The following is a 22357-nucleotide window of genomic DNA, read 5'->3' on the forward strand; positions in this document are numbered from 1 at the left end:
TGAATAATTAATTTTAAGAAAATTTACAAAAACACGCTTAACCATGGAACAGACTCCATATTGTTGGCGTGTCACGTATTACAGTAAGTCAAATAATCAAGGCAACTGTCAGAACTACAATCCTTTTTTCACTGGACTCCTTCCTTGCTATGGCCCATTTTATTGTGGCCGTTTTAGCAAGTTTGGCATTTTTTCCCTTTTCCAGCCCAAGTCCATATGTTCCAAAGATTATGATTAAAGCATAATGCTAGTCTTTAAAGCTGTATGTTGCCCTCTTGCATTTAGAAGTCATTGTAGGACACCATAATAAAGAAAACACATTGACTCCTTGCATTTGTATTTTGAATGACAAAAAGTTGTCAAGTGTAGTTCGATAATATAACAAATGAAGCAACGGTTTTCTTTTTTTTTTGCATTTCTACAGGAAAGACAGCTGTTAATTGCACTTGCAATATAGCTCATGAAAGAACATCGCCCCCTTTAAACATTGTGGACAAGATAAACTTATAAATAGAAAACTTGATCATGGTGGTGGTAGTATCTCCAACGAAACACCTGGTGTTGGCTCAAGTACCTGTGCATCTGGTAACTCCCTTGACAAGAGTTTCTGTGCACTACAACCGTAGCGAGAATGCATTATCGGAAGAATAATTATGATCTTCAAATAATATGAATAGAATTGACAGGGTCTAAGATATCAAAGAAGTATCTCTAAAGCAAAAGTTATCATGACTACATGGTTGCAATTCTGCAATAGTAACCAATATCGATTTCAACAGATGAGTTATGCCAAAACATTCACGTGTACATAATTATAATTTGAACAGAAACAAACGGCCATTGATGGTGATTACTAATGATAACAATGCACATGCACTACTGCTAAACTGAACTACTACCACCCATGACGTTACACCATGCAGCCCACCAATGAACTGTAGTAGGGAAAACCATGCAGACATCTACACCTAGCTGACACCGACCTGACCTGATGCAGAATTAGGACTAAGAAAATTTGTGATGACAAATCTAAGTAGCTTCGAAAATATGTATGCAAGAAAGAATATAATAAAGTATACTCAAAATTATTACAGAAAATATACCAAAGTGTCGAAAAATAAACCAAGAATGCATCTCGAAAAAATAACAGGGAAAAAGAAGAAAAGCCAAGATTTTAGAAACTCCAATTTCAGTGCCTACAAACACAAGGGTACATGAGGGTAAATAGCAGAAAAAGATGAGCAAAAGAAATTCAACATCTAGATGATTTATTTTTGGTTGCATGACATCACCTGTTTTAAAATCCTCTGTTATGGAGAAAATGGATGTACCGCGTCTTACAAATTCATTAGAATATATTTATAGGCTAGATATTTAATTGGACCTCTTAGCAAGCTCTAACATAAGGTGAGGAAAAATAAAATTTTATTTTAATCACCCAAGAAAGTCAAAATATGATTTCATAATTCTGAAAGCCTATCAATGTCTTAATAACAATCCCATTGTAGATGTCACATAAACCATTTTCATGGATGATTCTTTAATTCACCTTGCAATAAAATGTTTAAAGTTTTCAACAAATATTTATATTTTCAGTACTCTCATTTAGCATATGTCTGACCTTAAATGAGTTGACTGTTCCTCCGGTTTGCAGAATTTTAGCAAGAAAGCCTCAGGTGTCAAGATCGCCATTATTCATTGCCACAATAAACATGAAGAAAATATGACAAGAATGGTAGTCAAATAATCACAGAAAACCCATATTGATTTCTTTTTCTTTATGTGACCATGAAATTGTCATGATTGAATTATAAAAAGAGTATATAGTACTTGGCACCGAATAGCTGTGCTAGCTTGACAGCATCTTCTTGCCCTGAAACCAAAGTAAATGCAGGAAGTAGCTGCTTTACAACTGGTGTAATAACTATGTCACCCTTTTGCAATGAGGATTCGTTGTATACACAATGTGGCTCAAGGTACAGACTTAACCGTGTTTGTTGGGAAACAATGAAATACCTGAATGCATTTTAAGACCACTGTTAAGATGGATAAAATGCCTCTAAAAAGATTTATGTACGAACCAAATAAAGAATGAGATAAGGTTAAACCAAATAAATGCATTTTCCAAAGTGCAGTTTTTACCCATTCTCAGGACGTTGCCAGAGAGGACCAAGTACAGGGCCGGCAGAAGCACGAATAATGACTTTGGAGCCATTTTTTCCTTCTATTACAAAGTTTTCTCCAGGCTCTAGGTATATGACCTGCGTATCTTCAAAAACATAATTCAAGATAGCATACCCTTTTTAATGGATCATCACGTATTTCTCACACGACTGCTGGATTTGGTTTTTAGGATTAACAGTTGACATCATAAGCTCATCAATGATGCCATAAAGAAAGTGCTCATATCATGGTTACCTTTAAGCTGTTAATGAAGCATGAAGTAGATGATAATGATTAATGAGGAGAAGTATCAAAATAAAAAGACTAGAAATAAATCACTAGCCAGAGTTCGAATAATGTAATATCAACAGAGTCTGTTCTAGGCATATGGCATGCAGAGTGGAAATCATGGAAATTCAACATAAATGAGATAAAGTCTTCATAATTTACCATGAACAATAGCAGATCCACTATTGCCATCTGCAGAACTTTCAAATAGATAGATGATCCAGATACACTAGAACCAACTACTTAGCAGAGATATTGTGGTAAAATGTCAGAAGTACAAACCAAACTAGGGAGACCAACAAAGACCAAGAGGAGGCTATGACTAGGGATAAAAATGGGCATAGGGTGACATCAGTTCTAGTTTTAGATAGAAAGAAGAGAAAAAAAGTTATTAAGACCAACCCCATGTAGTTGGGCTGAGGCTTACTGATGATGATAATGATGACAATGACTAAGTTTGATTAAAAAGGATACAAATATTTGCACATTCTCACCATGAGATATAATGTATGAAAATTTGAAATGCGGAAGGTAATTAAACATAATATTTTAGAAGTCCTAAAGCTTTATCTTGGCAGTAGCACTTCATTGATCAGGGTATGCAATAAAACCAATAGGATGTGATACAAGATAAAACATAGTTAAATGAAAAGCATAACATAATTATTGAATTTCAATAAATACAAAGGTAGTTTCCAGAACATGATGATTAACCCGTTCTCCTTTCTACTTTCAAATTTTCAATATATAATTGTGTTCATCTCGTGCCTTGTATTTCTAATCAAATTTCATCTATGCATCTGTTCATTGCTCAATCTTTTAATCTAAGCAGCTATATTTATTTCACATGCTAATGATACTAGAAGAAAAAATAGTCACTGCACTAACTATTTCAGGTTTTCACTTCAAAGTTCAACTATATCATATTCTTCATATGTATTCTGGATCAACTCCATCTTGATTTCTTTGTTGTTCCAATGTACCTCTTGGTGTTTCCTAGAGTAGTTATCTCGTTAATCCATAGACCAGACACTTATCTATATGCTAATGATATTTCTGTCTCAAACTGGTAATCTTTTTAATCTGGAGTCTGCTACACTGCTTCACATATCAGTGATGCATTGTGCCTATAGGCCTTAGATGCTTCAAATTCATATATCATTCCCCTCTTACCCTTAGTGCATGCTAACATGGCACAGATTTAGTTGTTAACCCCAAAGTGAATCATAAGAAAATCAATCCCTGGCTTAGAGCCATGGCATTTTTGATATGTTATGGATATCCTGCATGTTTTATTCAGAGGTATTTACAGTAGGATTAATCAACTAAAAAATTATATGGACCAAAGCCTAGCTAAAGCACAAACAGGAAATGGCAATTAATTGCACTATGAATAACCGGTGAAATCAGTCTTAAGTGTAATAATGTCCATCACCGAAATTACTCCTATTCTCAATTTCCAAAAGCAAACACTCATTTCCATGCTTAAGGGAGAGGAAGGTAAGCAACAGATAAACTTCACTTACATTTTTGAATAACTGGTTTAGGATGCGCTCTGCATATTAGGGGTTGCTATAACTTGTAAATTAGGGTACATTTGAAAATGGCTTCAGAGTTCGCACATGGCAATGATCATCAAGGCTTTGAGTGATTAGCCGAAAGTCAATCTCTGAAAGACTGTTCAGCTGCCACAATTAATAAATCTATTAAATAATCATGCTAATAATAACCAGTGCCGAAAGAACATATATATATATGTATAATCCTATTTATATAGAGAGAGTAATGCGTAAGTTCTAGACCATTTATCTCCCAGACCCCTTTAAAAAGCATATTTACATGTGTTTTTCACTTAATCTAAATGTGTAGATATGGTCTCTATGCTTTATTTAATAGACAACATGTATTAGTTTAAACATTTTCATGTTTTGACGTGTTTTTAACTGCACAAAAAAACAATTGTTCATAATACACCAAAAACTTGATTAACTAAAAATCAAAATCTTTTGTTAACTAGTGAGTTCTCTCTCAGTTGTTACACTGTCCTTTTTAGAGAAAATCAACTAGTGATTCAGGGTACTACATAATAAACTATTGGATGATCTCAGATCTATGTATCGTCCTGTGCATACCCGCACGTGGGATTAATATCAAAACAAAGTTTCTTGAAATGAAAATATATATCCGTTTATACAAACTGTTAGATTGTATAATAGATAATTAGCTTAACTTAGCAATACCTATGGTCAGCCACGGGTGATACCATGGTTTGACAAGGTAAACATTTATGGCAAGCACTTGTGACACCAGGTAAACTTATTGAATGCATGCTTTTACTTATATTACTTATAATGCCTACAACCGTTTAAGATATTCGTATCTACCAGACTGGGAGTCTCACAGATTATATTCTAACCTGTTTAGGTGATAAATGATGCAGAACACAATGGGCAGAAGGGGCAGTGACTTGATCCAATTTCTCCTTTTTACTTTTCTGGAATTTTGTAGTTTGTCTGTACAAACCTTAGTACTATACTTTTTTATAAATGGATTGAGAATCCTTGAAGGTTTACAATCAATTACTCTATTTAGAAAAGAAAGAATGTTTTAGTAATATTGTGACATTTTTATAAAGACGGTTATGAGAACTTTTGAAATGTGACCCGCTTGAGTTTTGAACCGGAGTTAAAAAGGTTTCCACTCTCAAGTATAAAAAGAAAAGAAAAGTTTTATTTTTTTTCACATATTTTTCAAAGGTTAAAAATCTCAGAGTGTTACTGGGATACACGAAAGTAGCCAAAAATCGATGTTTGCCCGAGCTGCAGGAGGCACCATCCGAGGGGCCAGTGCTACAGAGACATCAAAGCATGTCTACACTGCGGTGAGATCGGACATTTTATCGGGTAGTGTCCCAAGAGAGCGGTGCAAAATGAGCAAATTAAAGCACCTGGAGGTCAACCTCATCAATATTGACAACAATAGAGACACGTTTACACTATAACAATGATTGAGTTGCATAAGAATGCAGATGTCATTGAATATACTATTTGATACGACAACTACTCATTCTTTTGTGTCTACTAGATTTGCCAGCATGATAGATTTATCTCTTGTTATTTAGGATATATACTTGAGATTGTTATACCTTTGAGTGATAGGACTATCGTTCGTAACTATTTGCTTGAGATAGAGGTCTTGATTGTGGGCCAGAATCTTTCTGCTAAATTAATTATTCTTGACATGATTGAGTAGGATGTAATTTTGGGCATGGATACAAGAACTACGTTTGAGTGCATTGCCATGAGAAATGGATACATTTTATTTGCCCAAACCAACTTTTTTTTGGAGTATAAGGTCAGTAAAATAGTGAAAATGAGAAGATGATTTCAGACTTGAAGGCTTAGTGTTTCTTTAGTAGAATCAAGTATAACTGTAATACCTGAGAATTTTTTATAATTATTCAATAAATATAGATGAATTTTATGTCTCAATTTTGGTTGAAATTTTTATTTTAATTTGAATTTCAATTTGAATGTGAATCTCAAGTTAATGTGAATCTTAATTTGGATTTGAATTTAATTTAGAATTAAATTTGGATTGGATTTCAATTTGAACTTAATTTGAAATTTAATTTAATTTGGATTTCAATTGAATGTGATTTTGGATTTAGAGTTTAATTGAATTTGGATTTGAATATGAATTTAAATTTGAAACTTAATTAAATTTAGATTTAAAAATTATTTTAGAATTTAATTCGAATCTAATTTGAATTAATATTTGGAATTAGTTTGAAATAATTAAGCAGGTTGAATCCATAGGTTGAGACGCCCCCTGATGTGGGCCCCTCTATTTTCTTAGTATCCTCCACCTAAGCTAAAGTCAAAAGTTACCATATTCCTTAGAAAACCTAGTTGGTAATGGGTTTTAATTATATCCTATTACATAGGAGTCTTAATTAGCTTATGATTTCATAAATTAACTTGTAATATAATATAAATTGAAATTAAGAAAGCTAAGGAGTTTCCACATAGGATTAAGAAACCCCACATTGGGTTATAAAAGGACCTCCCACACACCCTTCTTGGAGAGGACTTTCATTGTTGCTGGTGTGGCTGCATCTTGATTATGTAAACATAGGAGGAATTCAATTGACGTTTACATTTGTGGGAGTCTTTTTCGATATATTCTATGATTTTGAGGTAGATACAATGTAGCTTTACACGTGTGTATGAGGTTAGATACATTAACATGCTGTGAGGCTGATCTCTGGATGTTTATCATTATGCATATCAGCCTAGATTCACCTAAATATTAATATAAGTTTGATTATGAAAATCTTTATAAACACAAAATCTTTTTTAGAAATCAATTTTGAGAAAAAATGTGTTCTCTTATGTAAAAATATTAGATCTTGTATTTGATTTATGATATGTATGATAACTTTATATTTTCAGCATGTTTAGATGTGTATATGCATGAATATGATTTTTTTTTTTATTACTCAAAATCATTGGACGCATGTTCTTAGTGTTTTTAATGAAAAATATAATGTTCTTGATGTGTTTTCTTAAAAATTGCATGTTGTCCTATTTATTTATTCTGGCCCGTCTTAAAGAAAAATCTAGTTATCCAAAACAGTGAACCTATAAATCCTGAAAATTAAAAAAAAAATCAGACATATGGAAGCAATAAAAAAAAAATTTATGCTCAAATGAATTTCGGGTTGAGAGTTACAACCTCTATAAGTTACATAATTTTTGTCTGGACAGGAAATCTGTGTAGGCTATACGTTTTTATAAAAATCGTACCTTCTAATATATTCTAGATTTATGATTGAATATTTTTATGTGTGTTAGTTTGTATATTGAAGAACCTACAATAAAAATCTTATAGTATGATTGTTTACGGTTTGAAAATTAAATTTTTTGAAAGTTTGATAAAAAATCTATAATTTCTAAAATATTAAATAAAGGATAGACAAATAAATACAAAACATCTACATCAACAACAAATATGTATTTATGAAAAAAAAACCCTAAACATAGTAAACACTAAATGGTAAAGAGTAAATCTAGTTTCAAATATTTAACAAAACTACTGCAAAAACCAAAAAAAAAATACTACAAGGCAACTAAATGATCATATCTACAAAATAAATAGTTTGAAAACAATATTTTTGTGTGGAACTCACCGTAAGAAAAACAACAAAAACAATAATCACCGGAATGGAGCGCACAAACTAACCGGGGATAAACCAAATTTCGCATCAGAATGAAGCAATAATTTTTCCATGAGAATCATACAAGAAAAAAAGGTTAGGGTTCTATATGGAAAAAGGTTACCGCTCTTTGCAAATACAAATGAAAAGAGAAAAAAATAAACAACAACAACAACTACGCCTTCATCCCAAAACAATTGGGGTCGGCGATATGAACCAACAAAGAAAATCATTATGGGTCTTCCACATGAATTCTTCTCCTCCATTCATTTCTATCCAATGCCATGTCCTCGGTGAGGTTCAAAGCATTCATATCCTTTCTTATCACCTCCATCCATGTCTTCCTAGGCCTACCCCGACCTCTTTTAACTAATATATTTTCCCATTTCTCCATCCTTCTAACTGGAGCATCATTAGGCCTTCGTCGAATATGTCCAAACCACCGTAAACGATTCTCTCTCATCTTATTTTCAATGGGTGCAATGCCTACCTTCTTACGTATCTCCTCGTTCTGAATCTTATCTTTTATTGTATTTCCACACATCCATCTCAGCATACACATCTCAGCTACACTCATTTTTTGAATATGATGTCTCTTGGCCGCCCAACATTCCGTACTATATAGTAAAGCGGGCCTAATAGTCGTGCTATAAAACTTTCCCTTCAACCGCAATGGCATTCTACGATCGCACAACACTCCAGTTGCACTCTTCCATTTCATCCAGCCAACCTTTATCCTATGATTTACATCTCCATCAATTTCTCCATACTTTTGAATGATAGATCCCAAATATTTGAAAGAATCATCCACCGGTATTTTGTGCTCACCAAGCTTCACTACACTCCCATCACTACTTCGTTGCTTACTAAATCGACATTCCATGTATTTTGTCTTACTCTTACTCAACTTAAAACCTCTTGCTTCCAATGTCTGTCTCCATAATTCTAACTTAGCATTAACCCCAGCTCTAGACTCATCAATCAAAACAATATCATCAGCAAACAACATACACCACGGCACATTTTCTTGAATTGATCTCGTAAGCTCATCCATCACTATAGCAAATAGGAAAGGGCTTAAAGCATATCCTTGATGTAACCCAACCGTTATAGGAAAATTGGTTGTCACCCCTCCACAAGTGCGGACATTGGTTACTACTCCTTCATACATATCTTTAATTATACTAATGTACTTAAGAGAAACACCTTTCTTCATCATTGTCCACCAGAGAACGTCCCTAGGTACTCTATCGTAAGCCTTCTCCAAATCAATAAAAACCATATGCAAAACTTTGTTCCTCTCTCTATTTCTCTCAATAAGTTGTCTAAGAAAATGTATAGCTTCCATAGTTGATCTTCCAGGCATAAAACCAAATTGATTCTCTAATATCATGACAATCTTCCTCAACCTAGACTCAATCACCCTCTCCCAAAGTTTCATAGTATGACTCATGAGTTTTATACCACGATAGTTTGTGCAATCTTGTATATCACCCTTATTCTTATATAGAGGCACCAAAGTACTCTTCCTCCACTCATTAGGCATCTTATTTGTCTGCCAAATCTTGTTAAAAAGATTTGTCAACCATTTTAAACCTTTCTCTCCCAAGCATTTCCAAGCCTCGATAGGTATACCATCTGGGCCAACTGCCCTTCTTGATTTCATTTTCTTCAAAGCCTCTGCAATTTCTTTCTTTTGAATCTTGTGCATGAAGTCACGATTCATCTCATGAAAAGGAATTGAAAAGTCTCCAAGATCCTGAGCATGACTTTCATTAAATAGCTTATCAAAATAATCTTTCCATCTCTCCTTAATCTCCTCATCTTTGACTAAAACCCTTTGTGTTTCATCTTTGATACATCTAACCATACCCAGATCCCTCGATTTCCTATCTTTCATCTTTGCAAGCCTATAAATATCCTTCTCACCCTCTTTGGTATCCAACTTGTCATAAACCTCCTTATATACCTTATCCCTCGCGTTCCTGACTACTTTTTTAACTTCCTTCTTTGCTATCATATACTTCTCCAAATTCTCATTATCACGATTTTTACTTAGATTTCTATAACACTCTCTTTTAACCTTAATAGCTAATTTGACATCCTCATTCCACCACGATGTATCCTTACCTAGCGGTGCACTGCCTTTAGACTCACCCAATACCTCCTTAGCTACCTTTCTCATGCCACCCACTATCTTATTCCACATAGATTCTGAATCCTCCTCGAGACACCAATCAACTTCCTTAACTACCCGCTCTACAAACATTTCTTGTTTAGCTTCTTTCAATGCCCACCACTTAATTCTAGGATCTATCATATGTCTATCCCTTTTGCGGTATTGTCTAATTCTAAGATCTAAAATTAAGACTCTATGTTGTGTAGCTACACTTTCTCCCGGTATAACCTTACAATCGATGCAACAACCCCTATCTCTCTTTCTAAGTAGGAAAAAATCTATCTGACTCGTATTAACCCCACTTTTAAATGTTACTAGGTGAGACTCCCTCTTCCTAAACCAAGTGTTTGCTAAGATTATATCATAAGACAAACCAAAATCTAAAATCCTTTCTCCACTTTTGTTTCTTTCTCCTATACCATAGCCTCCATGGATACTCTCAAATCCATCCCTACTAATGCCTACATGCCCATTAAGGTCACCGCCGATGAAAAGCCTTTCTCCATAAGATATCTCTTATACTACTCCATCTAAATCTTCCCAAAATTGACGCTTAATGAAATCATCTAAACCTACTTGAGGTGCATAAACACTAATAATATTAATAATATTCGTACCTAATACTAATTTAATAAGTAAAATCCTATCACCCTTCCTACGGACCTCAACTACATTATCTATAAACTCATGACTCATAACAATCCCTACTTCATTCCTATTCCTATTTATTCCTGTATACCAAATCTTATATCCCCAAGGTTCTATCACTTTTGCTTTCTCACCTACCCATTTGGTCTCTTGTAGACATAAAATATCAATCTTTCTCCTACACATAACATCTACTAACTCTACCAACTTACCAGTTAAAGATCCTATGTTCCAAATGGCTAACCTAATTTTATGGTCTTGGACTAACTTCTTTACCCCCACCCGTCCAACAAAGTGAGGGAACCCTTGCCTATTTGACACCACACCCGGGCGCCGGTGTGACGCGTCGCTTCCGGGCGACGACCTAGCAACCCTTGCCCATTTATCACTGCCTCCGGGCCTATAGAGTACAGCGCGTCGCTCAGTAGGGAACGCCCCAACAAAATTCTCATATTGGTTCATATTCATAGGGTATGACTAAGTTTTTATGTTGGCTGTCACAGGCCTACCGCAACCCTCCTCCTTTATCCGGGCTTGGGACCGGCAGTGTATAACTAAACAGTTATACACATGCGGAGTTAAACAAATGACTATATATATATATAAACACAATTTTACAAATTATAGATTTTTGCAACACTTAAAAGATTTTCGCAACGTTTCTTGCGAAACTCGTTTGCAATTTTGCAAATTGAGGACCACCACAAATTTTTGGATTTTTGCAAGTACACGTGCAAAACTGTTCACGAGTTTCACAAATTTTGGAGAATTTCGCAATTTTGTCAGAATATCGCAGCCTACGATGCGATTTTGTTGGTGAGTTTTGTGGGTGTATTCTTTTAGTGTTATGATGCACGAAAGTAAAAAATTCACATATGTAAGGGGTAAAAGTGTCTTGAGAAAATTTAAGACTTGAAAAATTGTTCATTTGGTGAATTTTAAAATTTGCTTGGGTTTTGGGAGAAACATGTCAAATTATCCATATATGACGGTCATTTTCCCAATAATTAAGCCTCTTTATAATTTGAACAAAGGGTGTGAGTGGCAACTTTATGCTTGGAGCCAATGAGTCTATTAACAGGTTGCCTTTTCGGTCCAGTTGAATTCTTGTCTAATTTTAAGAATTCTCTTGTTTGGATAACCCAAGCATGACCAAAGAAGTTCATTGAGAAATCTCTTTTTAGTGTTTGCTTTTATAATGGAATCTATGTGACAATTCTTATTGTATATCTTTAATTGGATAAAAACATTAAGAACATGGAGATCTAAAGGATCCATGGTGCCGAGTGTTTATATGGGCTTCAGTTAGGGTGGATGGCATGGTGGTAACTTGTTGCAATGTTTTTTAAGATTTTGCAGAAAATATGTCATTATCCAACTCCAACATGCCCTGAAAAAGACTAGCCAACTTGGCCTGTCTAGTGGAATTGAGCTTCAACACCTGCACCAACCATTCATGCACTTTAAAAAATACCAAAGCAAGGAACACCATATAACTAACCACTTCCTTACACACACCACCAACAAAACAAAAACCCATAACTCCTGCTCTCAAAAGAATTTGAAAAAGGAATAAAGCCACAAGGATGGTTTTCTAATCCCAAAACATTCTGCATCCATATCCCGATCAACCATTATTCACCAGCCATCATCACACAAACCCCCAAAATGATAGTGAAAAAAAGAGAGCAAATAAATACACAAAAGGAGAAAAACTTGTTTAAAGGCAAACAAAGGGGAAGAGAACTGCTGCCTTTATTCATCCATTTGTGAAAATCTACCAAAAATAAAAAATAATAACTGAAAAATCTGTACTTTTTGTTGATCAAGGTTGCCAGACTAGAAAGCGGGAAACGATATGAGAAGCGGAAGCGAGAAGCGAGAAGCGAGAAGCGATGCATTTTAAAATATATAGGAAGCAGGAAGTGAGAAATAAAAAAAAAACGAAATATAAGAATTGAATGAAAATCAAAATAAAACACAAATAAAAACTAAAATAAAAGTGACCAATATTAAATTTCATGATTTTTTAGTGTAAGAATTAAATTTTTAACAAAATCTAAAAATGATGACTACCAAGTACCAATTTAGCGAAAGCACATGGAAGCGAGCGAGAAGAGTCAGAGAAAACACATAAAAAACATGAAAAGTTGAGTAACAGAATGTATAATAAGAATAAATGGTGTGAAAAGCATAAGAGAAGCGTAGGGGAATCGAGGTTCTCATCAAGTTTCGAAAGTGAGCTTCTCACCTATCTATCTAGTGCTGATAATCAAATGAATATTCATTCAGTAATCTGTTACAAGTAATAGCCATACTGAGAGCCTTTCTGAAACAGCAACATGTCTTGGCAGCTGCCACACTTTTTCATACCCATAGCTCAGTCAAACATGTACCATCACCAATCACCTCCATTCTCCACACACAACTCTCATTTTTTCCTACTTTTTTTTTTTTTCAAAGAAGCAAACTCACATTTCCTTCCAGACTATACTCACCCACCCGAATTATCAAACATTACTAAAAAAAACTGCATGACGAGATTGAAATAGGTGAATATATATATATATATATATATATATATATATATATATATATATATATATATATATATAAAGAAGTGGGTTTACAAAAAAGATATGAATTAATTCTGCATTTGTAGAGAGGATATTCTCCAACCTGTTAATTTTTCGATAAAAATCTCATATTCTAATATTCATCTCTGTGTGTGAATCGTCCTGCAAGTAATGGAAGAACCTTGGCTATCTCAACAATAGCCAAAATCATCAACAAACTCTTACACCCAACACACCAAAAGAAGGAAAATCAGTCCATCCCTACCATCACCACTCTCTTATATCTCTATGTTTTAACATGTAAATGGTATTTGTACACTACACAATCACCATTTCTCGTTATGGAAGGGATCAGCTTGAATCACAAGCAATGGACATTTCGGGGTCTGTAAAACCTGTATTTTACCATGATATACGTCAAACAATTCAACTTGTGCTTTTTACCGTAAACAATAGCATAATTGATTAATGGACAATATGACTCTCTCTCTCTCTCTATATATATATATATATGATTTTATATGGATTTATTTAAAATTGTTAACCAGTGCTGTTTTTGAATATATACAAGTACATCAAGCAGGCTAATGAAGCTTACCTGTCATCCTATTTCTCTTCCTGCCTTCAGTTGATTGAGGAGATTCATTCAGAAAAGTCACCATGCAATAATCTGACTTGGCTATTTTGTTGTTGAAATTGTTGGCAGTGGGTTGTAGTTTATGCTGTGCAGCAGAAAAAGCATGTTGTGGCTAAGGTTGTCTGTATATGAATTTTTTTGCCAGTAATAAAATTAATTGTGGCTAAGGTTGTCTGTGGCTTTTGGTTGCTTTGATATCACTTCCATGTACATGTTTCACCTGCATAGGAAATTACCTGGTGATTTCAAATCACATGAACATGAGATGCAACCAAACATGCTATGAGTCTGCAACCGTGAACAGAAAAGAATTTTCGTACATTTGGTTAGGTGTTTTGGTTTAAGGCATTCAAGTTGAACAATATTTAAAGTTTCGACCCAGAAAACTATCCTTGGTGGCCAGGAAGAATACTCGTAGAATTTTTACTGTGGTTCAACACCTCTTGATTTTTAGCATAACATCCAAACCAAAGTTTCTCCCTATTATTAAAAAAAAAGGCAAAGATCTTGACAACCACTTGCTGCCGCACATAATGAAAGTTCTTCCCCTCCAAAATGCATTAATCTCTTCTTGTAAGGTAGATCTCATATACTAAACAATTTGCGGCTGTAGGATTTGAGCAAATACAGGGATCTCAAGCCTGTTCCTCCATCCGAATGGAAACTTTTTGTTTTCTTGTTGATAAAACTTTGGTTTCTCCTATCTATCAATAGCGACACCAAGTTTCAACTTGCAGCAAAAGAATGTTTTCGTGGCTTTTGAACTCATGACGTCCCATCAACTTGATGACTTTCACAAATGGTCCTTACCTTGATGAACGTACTCAGGTGAGATAGGTTACACAAGTTTAGTGTGATGCTGCACTTGATCACCCTCCATCAAACCGTGTGTTGATGCACCTGATCCACTAAAAGGCCTACTCTGATAATCAAACAAACAGTGTAGCATTTTTAGTCTACGACAGTAAAAAGGTTGCAACAAGAACTATGGTAACTAACTTAACTCCAGAATATGCATGTTCCTACCTCCCCTGCTACCTCTTGAAAGAAGAACCATAACCATCATCCCGAGCACCACTCTCATAGCCAGAATCATCGTCCTCCCATTCGTTATCGCGTAGATATCGACTTTCCAAAGCTCCGTTTCTTCTTCCACCACATGCCTAAGGACTAAATATTGTTGATGACAATCTTATGCTGCCATAAACCAATTTAAAAATCATATTCGGGGCAAAAACCAATTTGATATCCATATTCGGGTTAAAAATCCATATTCAGGGCATAATCCAGATCCATATTTGGGGCAAAACTCCAAATTGAGATTCATATTCGGGGCAAAAATCCAATTTGAGATTCATATTCGAGCCAAAAATACATATTCAAGGCAAATATCAAAATTTGAGATCCATATTCGAGGCAAAAATCCATATTTGAGCCAAAAATCCAATTTGAGAACCATATTCGGGGCAAAAATCTAATTTGGGATCCTTATTTGGAGCAAAAATCCATAGGGGCAAAAATCTCATTCGAGATTCGTATTAGGAGCAAAAATTCATATTTGAGGCAAAAATCCAATTTCAAATCCATACAGGGCAAAAAATCATGATTTTAGAAATAATTTCGTAATTGGATCCATATCCAAGCAAAAAAACATAATAAACTTGTTAAAACATGTAAAATGGTGGACAGATCGGATCATACAATCCAAAATAAAGTAATTTGACCCACTATCCATGACTATCTAAGTTGTCCGCAGTCATAAACATTTTGAACATAGCACGATCCAAACAATTGTTGAACTTGCAAGAGTTGTTACAGAACGAACAAAACCATTGTTATGTTCCGTTGTTTTTGTTCATTTCTTCCAACTATTGACAAGCAATCAAACATACCCTGAGGAAAGTTGCCTGATGAAATAGGTGTTGAGCAATGCCTAGAATTGGTGAATCCTGATGTCAGTCCCAAATTGTTGAATTATTCCAATTTTTCTCCGAAAATTTACATGTAAAAAAGAGTTGGTTTAGTTATGTATGTATCAAGAAGATACGACCATCATAGAGGTCATAAATTTGTATGCAAATTCCAGTCAAGTTACAAAAGTCAGTGTCTGTACTACAAGGGCCTCTATGTTTCGCTCGATCAGGCTGGGAAAAAGGCCCATTTTCACATGAAATTTTTCCCAAGAAGTATGCATAAAGGTGCACAAAAGTAATTCGACATTGCCTATAGCTGACAAACCTCAGGAAGGCTTCTTAAGTGTCATATACATGCAGCACACTTCCTTTACAGTCATTGCAATTGCAAAGCATGAGTGGTGTAAACCAAAGAAAAAACAAAGACAGCCTTCTATACATCATTTTTTTTTCAACCTGAACTTGAAAGTGCTGCACTGTCCGATTGGAAATGAAGTGTCACTACGCTCCCCAAATCCCCTCTTATTGGTATAACCTGGATAGTCACTAATTGAGAAAGGAGCCTTTGCAGTCAGACCAAACCTGTTCTTGTTCGCAATCTTCTCGAACTTCCACTCGCTATATGGATACCATGTCATGTGGGTAACGTGAACTTCACCACGATCAGACAGCATTTTCTTGGCATTCCTGAAGAAACCTTTTAAGAGTTTCCTGTGCATTCTGCAATGAATTAAGCTAAAAAAGATTCAGAGACATTAACTTAAACAGGAATCCACAAGGTTTATTTGGCAACACAAGAAAATTAAAGTTCTTGAAATGAAACACGATCACATTGCAGCAAACTTCACAATCGAGAGCTACTGTAGGGCTGAAAACGCGAAGGATATGTTCATGCTACCAATATGAACCATGAGGACCATTGCCCATCTCCATACACCTTATATGGATGAGGGCGCGGATTGTCCTCAAACTAGCCCTTACCGACCTCTCTTGCACCATAGGCTGCTGGATAGGAACTAAACCATTATACAGATAGGTTGGCATGAATGGGCTCTAAGTAGGGGTGGAAACAAGCCAAGCCACTCATGGCTTGGCTCATGTTTCAAATTAGTAAAATAGGCTCGGCAAGCTGAACATGACTGTATAAGCTCATTAGGTAGTGAAAAATATATTTTTGATATATTTTTAATCGTATTGCTTCCAGTCGCTAAAACAATGTATTTTTTTTCTATAAACAAGCCAGCTCGAACTCGGCTTGCTTAGCGCTGGTTGGTTATGAGCTCAAACCCCGCTTGGCTCACAACAAGAATATACCAAGCTTGAACACTTCAAGCTTGTCTCATTCAGCTCATTTACCAGCACTATCTCTAAGGACAATCTTTGGGCAGGGTGGGACTAAACAAGTCAAGATCCAGCCAATTCCGGTGCACCTGTTTTGAAGGGCCTCAAACAATGATGGAATAATTGGAGTTGGAACTCCCCGGGCGTTTTTGGATTCAGGAAATTTAGTTGAAATGGAATCCAGTTCCACTAAATCATTGGACCATGCTCTAGCCACAAAGAGGAATTGAGTCGATTAATTACGTTCAAATTCCACTAGATTCCATCAATACAAACATATCCTGGGCCCCTGGCTAGTTCAAACAAGACCTCTCTCTTACCAACGGGGCTCCATTTGTTTGGTAGGAGCAGTTAGTGCACGTCACCTTCTATTGGGACGTTGCAAGTTCAAAACCCAATGGTACGAGTTGTGTAACTGGTGAGGGTCTGCCTAACCCCAGCTTTCTTCGTAAAAAAAAAAAGGAAACAAGACCTCTCTCCTAAAATACACAAACACGCACACGTGCATGGATTTTGCTTTGTGACACTCACTTGATCTGTATGGTGCTATGTTCAGGGAAAGAAAAGCCTGAATGTGGAAAGTTAAACACAATCATGTCGAATTCATGAGACCCCAATAACCGATCCTTGCTCATCGTGTTGACATCAATTCCATGCATCACAGTGCCGCCCAGTGCTTTCAGATCGTTAATATTCTGAATTGCATCACTGTATTTATCCTTGAGGGCACCTGCCAACAGACAATACATAAATTATTGCAAACAACCAACCCAGATAACCTTCAAACAAGATCAAGGTCACGCCCTTGTATGTCAAAATTTCTTATATCAGACAAGGCACAGCGGTTTCTGCTACTCTATTTCATACACTAGTGCGTGTGTGTGTGTGTGTGTGTGTGTGTGAGAGAGAGAGAGAGAGAGAGAGAGAGGTGGGGGGGGGGGGGCGCGTTGAACAAATTTAACGAATGAATTTGATAGGAGATTGAAAGCATGGACTTCAAGCTTTGCACCACCTAGAGTGTCATCAAGAGATGTAGCAACCATGTTGGTTGCAGAGCCAAAAGCCTTCGCTAAACTGAGGGAAAAGGAGAAGTCCCCTTCACCAACAAGTAAAATCCTGTGGGAACTATGATAATGCCCTCTAGTTCCCTCCATTGGTGCATCTCTATCATACTTTTATCATCTAGAAATAAACTGTGCAATATTGCCCTGAATAAAGATTCCATAAAGCTTTTTCGTCATCTTGAAGCCGCTTATATAGGACAGTAGAATCAAGAGACACGTTCAGATTATCATAAAAAACAGCGACATTCAGATCAGGTAGACAAATCACAAAAGGGAGGAATGTAGAAGGTCAAGGAGGGGAATTCTGACAGCCACAACAAAGGCATTATGAAGGCGGCCTCTCGAATAACGTCTTTTTTATTAGAGAAGTTAAAAAAAAAACCCTCAAATAACGTCATTAACAAACCATAGGGAAGGGCAACAGTCTCACCCCTTCTTCACACCAAGCAAACAAAGAAGAGAGAGAGAGAGAGAGAGAGAGAGAGAGAGAGAGAGAGAGAGAGAGAGAGAGAGAGAGAGAGAGCAGTAACTGTTTTTTACGGAGTGCTTGAAAAACTTAAATTTTTTTATAATTGGCTGCTTGAAATATAGCAGTCTGTGTAGCGGTTTTTTAAATGGGTCAGGCCCTGGTCAGCCTACAAGCTATCGGGCCGGCTTGATGAGTGGGCCCAACATACCTAATTAATTACTCTAGTAATATAAAAACTAAAAGTAATAGCTGCATTAATTGTATTGAAACTAATATAGGATTGTTAAATTTTATGGTTTTTTATTAATTTATTTCTTTTAATTTTTTTTTTTAAGTTTCAAAATCTTATAAATGTGTTTGTGGTTAGGTCGAATAGGCCCATTGAACATATGGTCCATTGGGCCAGGTCATGGGTTGCCTTTCAAACCTGAGCCCATTAAGAGCTGAGCTGAAACCTGGCCCGTTAATAAATGGGCCAGGCTGTTTCCAGGCTGGGCCATACTCAAAGCCCAATGGGTCGCGCTCCAAATGGGCATGGGCCAGGCCGGGCCGGCCTGATGACCACCCCAAAAATAAAGTCTTATGCTCGTCAGGTTTGGGCTTAACTCAAGTTAATGGTTGGCCTTATGCTCGTCAGGAAAGTCCATGGTTTGATCAATGTTTGGCACACCTCATAAGCATAACATTATAACTTGGGATTAGACAAGTTACTTGGTATTTTTTGGTTAAGTGATCATCATATCTGTGCCTTTGACAAGTTTCTAAACGAGGCATTACTCGGCCTTAGCCATGTAGATAGCATTCCCAAACACGACTAAGGACTTGCAAATTTGCAATTATGATTAATTGACTCACAAGCCTATGCCCCGTGTGGATGACAGAGTCAAAACTTGGGTTTTGAAAGACTTAGGTTTTGCTTTTAATGAAAAACTCATCATTTGGCCTTTCAAATTTCTTCTTTCTTGCACTTTTCTGTTTATTTCTCGCTCTAAAAAAAATTAAAGTTTTGCCTAAAACCAGGTTTTTGGCGAACCTGATTCGTGAAAAACTGGATTTTTTTTGCTGTTAGGCTGACAAAAACTCGAGTTTCAAGTTTTTTAGTTAGAAAACCCTTTAAAAATTTTAAAAGAAGGAAAAATGGTGGACATTCATTTTTTTGGCTGTCCATCAGCTGGGAATCGTGCCAGCCATGTTGGACAGTAGTAGACTAATCATTTTCTGTCTAGTGGGTGGCCAGAAACTGGCCCAATAAGAAATAAAAAAAAAAAAGAAAACAAAAAAAAGGATGGCCATTTTCCGACCATACAAATAAAACCTTGACCGGCCCATATAAGGTGCCAAAGAAGGGGTGGGAGAGGGCAACGCCCCCATGCCCCTGATAAACCAGGTTAGTAAAGTGAAAAATCTGCCTTGGGCAGATTTTCAAGTTTTTGACATGCAAACAAAGGCCAAAAACTTGGTTTTGATATTCTAATTGGGTTTTCACCCAAAACAATGTTAGCCTTCATTTAGCTAGCTCAGTTTGTTTGGTGCAGTTCCTGAGTTAGATTCCTCATGAGTCCCATCTGTTCCTAGGTGCGTCATTTCAATTTGGCAAGAATGGTGGCGGCTCATTCGTACCAGCCATTGATTGATTCTCATGAGACCAACTTTGCCCAAGAGCTTTGGGTGGGTCAGCCATGATTTTCCTCAGTTGCCTGCGTCTTGTGAATTTGATTGGAAAACAGTAGATCATGATATTATGCCAAGTGGATCTTGACACTCCCAAAAACTCTGGCTTTATAGGGGCAGACTTATGATATTAGGCCAAGTGGATCTTGACACTCCAAAAAACTCTGGGCAGACTTAACCAAGTCTTGCATGGTTAAAGGCCCACTCCTTTGCGAAAAATCTTGCAAGCTTTATGATTTGAGGTAACAGAAAGATGAAGATGCCCAAGATTTCATAAACCGCGGAGATCCGTCTACCATCAAATGAAGGATCCAATTCATGAGTCCTATGCCATTACCCTAAGTATGAATAAATTTCATCAGCTACTAAAAGGACTTCTTGATATGCAAAAATATGATACCTTTGTTGAGTTTATTGATGCAACAAGCTGGATGGAGTCAAACCTTAAAAAAGACATAATGGGGAATTTAAGAATGAAAGGTTTGAAAAAGAAGAATCACTTATGAGCAAGATTAATGTAGCTACTCCTCGAAGAGAAAAGAGAAGGTTAACCTCTCTCAAGCAAAATCGGGATCAGACCCAAAATCTAAGATGACCTAACTGTTGGTCATACAAAACCTCTATAATCACGTTTCACGGAAAGTCTCACTCATTGAGGAGAGAGGTGGACCCACTCTCTGTCCAACAGGTGAAACCGACTAGAAAAGGGCCTTATCTAAAATGAAGTATGCTTCATTTTGGATAAGCTCAGAACGTGAAACGATTGCCCACTTTACGTTGGGTTATTAGCTACTCAAGAGGGTGTAAATTTCTAGCATTGTTATCTCTCTTATTTAAAGAGAGAAAAGGCTTACTCACAAGGGACATAAAAAAAAATTAGTGAGAGCAAAACCCCTCCTGAAGAAGGCCATATATACTCTCTTCATGCATATCAATTTCGGTCCATTAGTGGTATTAGAGCCGAAGGTTGACGGTGTGCACAGGGCCATCTCTAGATCACCGTTTGATGCACAAAGCCACAAGTAATCGATCAACGGTCACCAAAAAAACAAAAAACAACAGAAAAGGTCAGTGCTCTCTGTTGTTTAGGCACATCAGACAAGTCACTGGATTTCGACGACCCCTGTCTCTGTTTACAAATAATAATAAGGGAAACAAACCTTCGACTCGGGTCTGTCTGTGACAGGAAAAAAAAAACAGATTTTTTTTCGGTTTTATTTCGATTTGGGGAAAAAACCCTGCAAGGAAAACACTAATCCATTCTTTTTGAGATTTTTTTAAAAACAAAAAAGGGCAGACCCCGAATCGGGTTTATAACGGCTCTCTAGAAGGTAGAGAGTGAAATCAAGATCAAAACAAAAATTTGTTTCCAACTCGATTAGACAAATTTTTTTAAGAAGGTCGCCGCAATCGGACGACCTTGTTATACAAATAAAGGAAAATCAAACAAAAAAAGGGAAGAAGAACACAGACCCTAAATGAGAGCCTCCGTCTGCCTCCATTAGATCATAATAAAAAAAAAGTTTTCTTTCCTTGAAATAACATTTAAAAAAAAAAGAAAAGGTGAGTCTTATGTAACCTGCATCTGGAAACCCTAAATAAAAAAAATGGAGGGGTAAAAAAAAGAAAAAAGGGAAAACAAAAACCGAGAAAGTTACCTTTTTCTTATTCTTTTCTCGTTGGTTCGTCACTTTTTCCCAGTGACTCATCCGGAAAGTTCAATCAAACCCAAAGGGGCTTATAAAAAAAAAAGAGGGAAATTTGTTTTTTTTCTCCTCGTTCCTTTTGTGGCCACTTGTAAACTGCGACCTTCCTCTGTAAATCTTTGCAAAGCGTCACTGGCATTCAACGACCCTTCTACGGAAAAAACAAGATTATTTGTTTTTTTTTTCTCACTGACAACACATCTTTTTTTTTTGGCGATCCAACCGGCAAATTGAACGACGACCTCATTCGGCAGGCCGATAGGTCTGTTTTTTCTTCCATCATTGGTCTCATCACTGTAGAATTTTTGTTTTTTGGCGACAACCCTAGCAAGGCGATTGAACCAACTGATCAGGTTCTTCATCGTCGCTTGACTGATTTCACTGTTGCTGATTGCTCGGATTCTCCCCACCGGTTAAGAAATCAACAAAAAAAGAGGGAGGAAAACTCGAAGTTTTCATTTCTCTCCAGAAACATCAAACTTTT

At 36.3% G+C, this 22357-nt stretch overlaps 1 pseudogene; it reads right to left on the reverse strand.

Annotated features, from left to right (window-relative positions):
• Positions 1-523: 523 nt before the first annotated feature.
• LOC149832128 (uncharacterized) overlaps positions 524-22357 on the reverse strand; it is a 52200-nt pseudogene continuing 30366 nt past the window's right edge.

This window comes from Nuphar pumila, chromosome 7 (assembly GCF_984573655.1).
Source record: "Nuphar pumila chromosome 7, dmNupPumi1.hap1.1, whole genome shotgun sequence".
Lineage (NCBI taxonomy): Eukaryota > Viridiplantae > Streptophyta > Magnoliopsida > Nymphaeales > Nymphaeaceae > Nuphar > Nuphar pumila.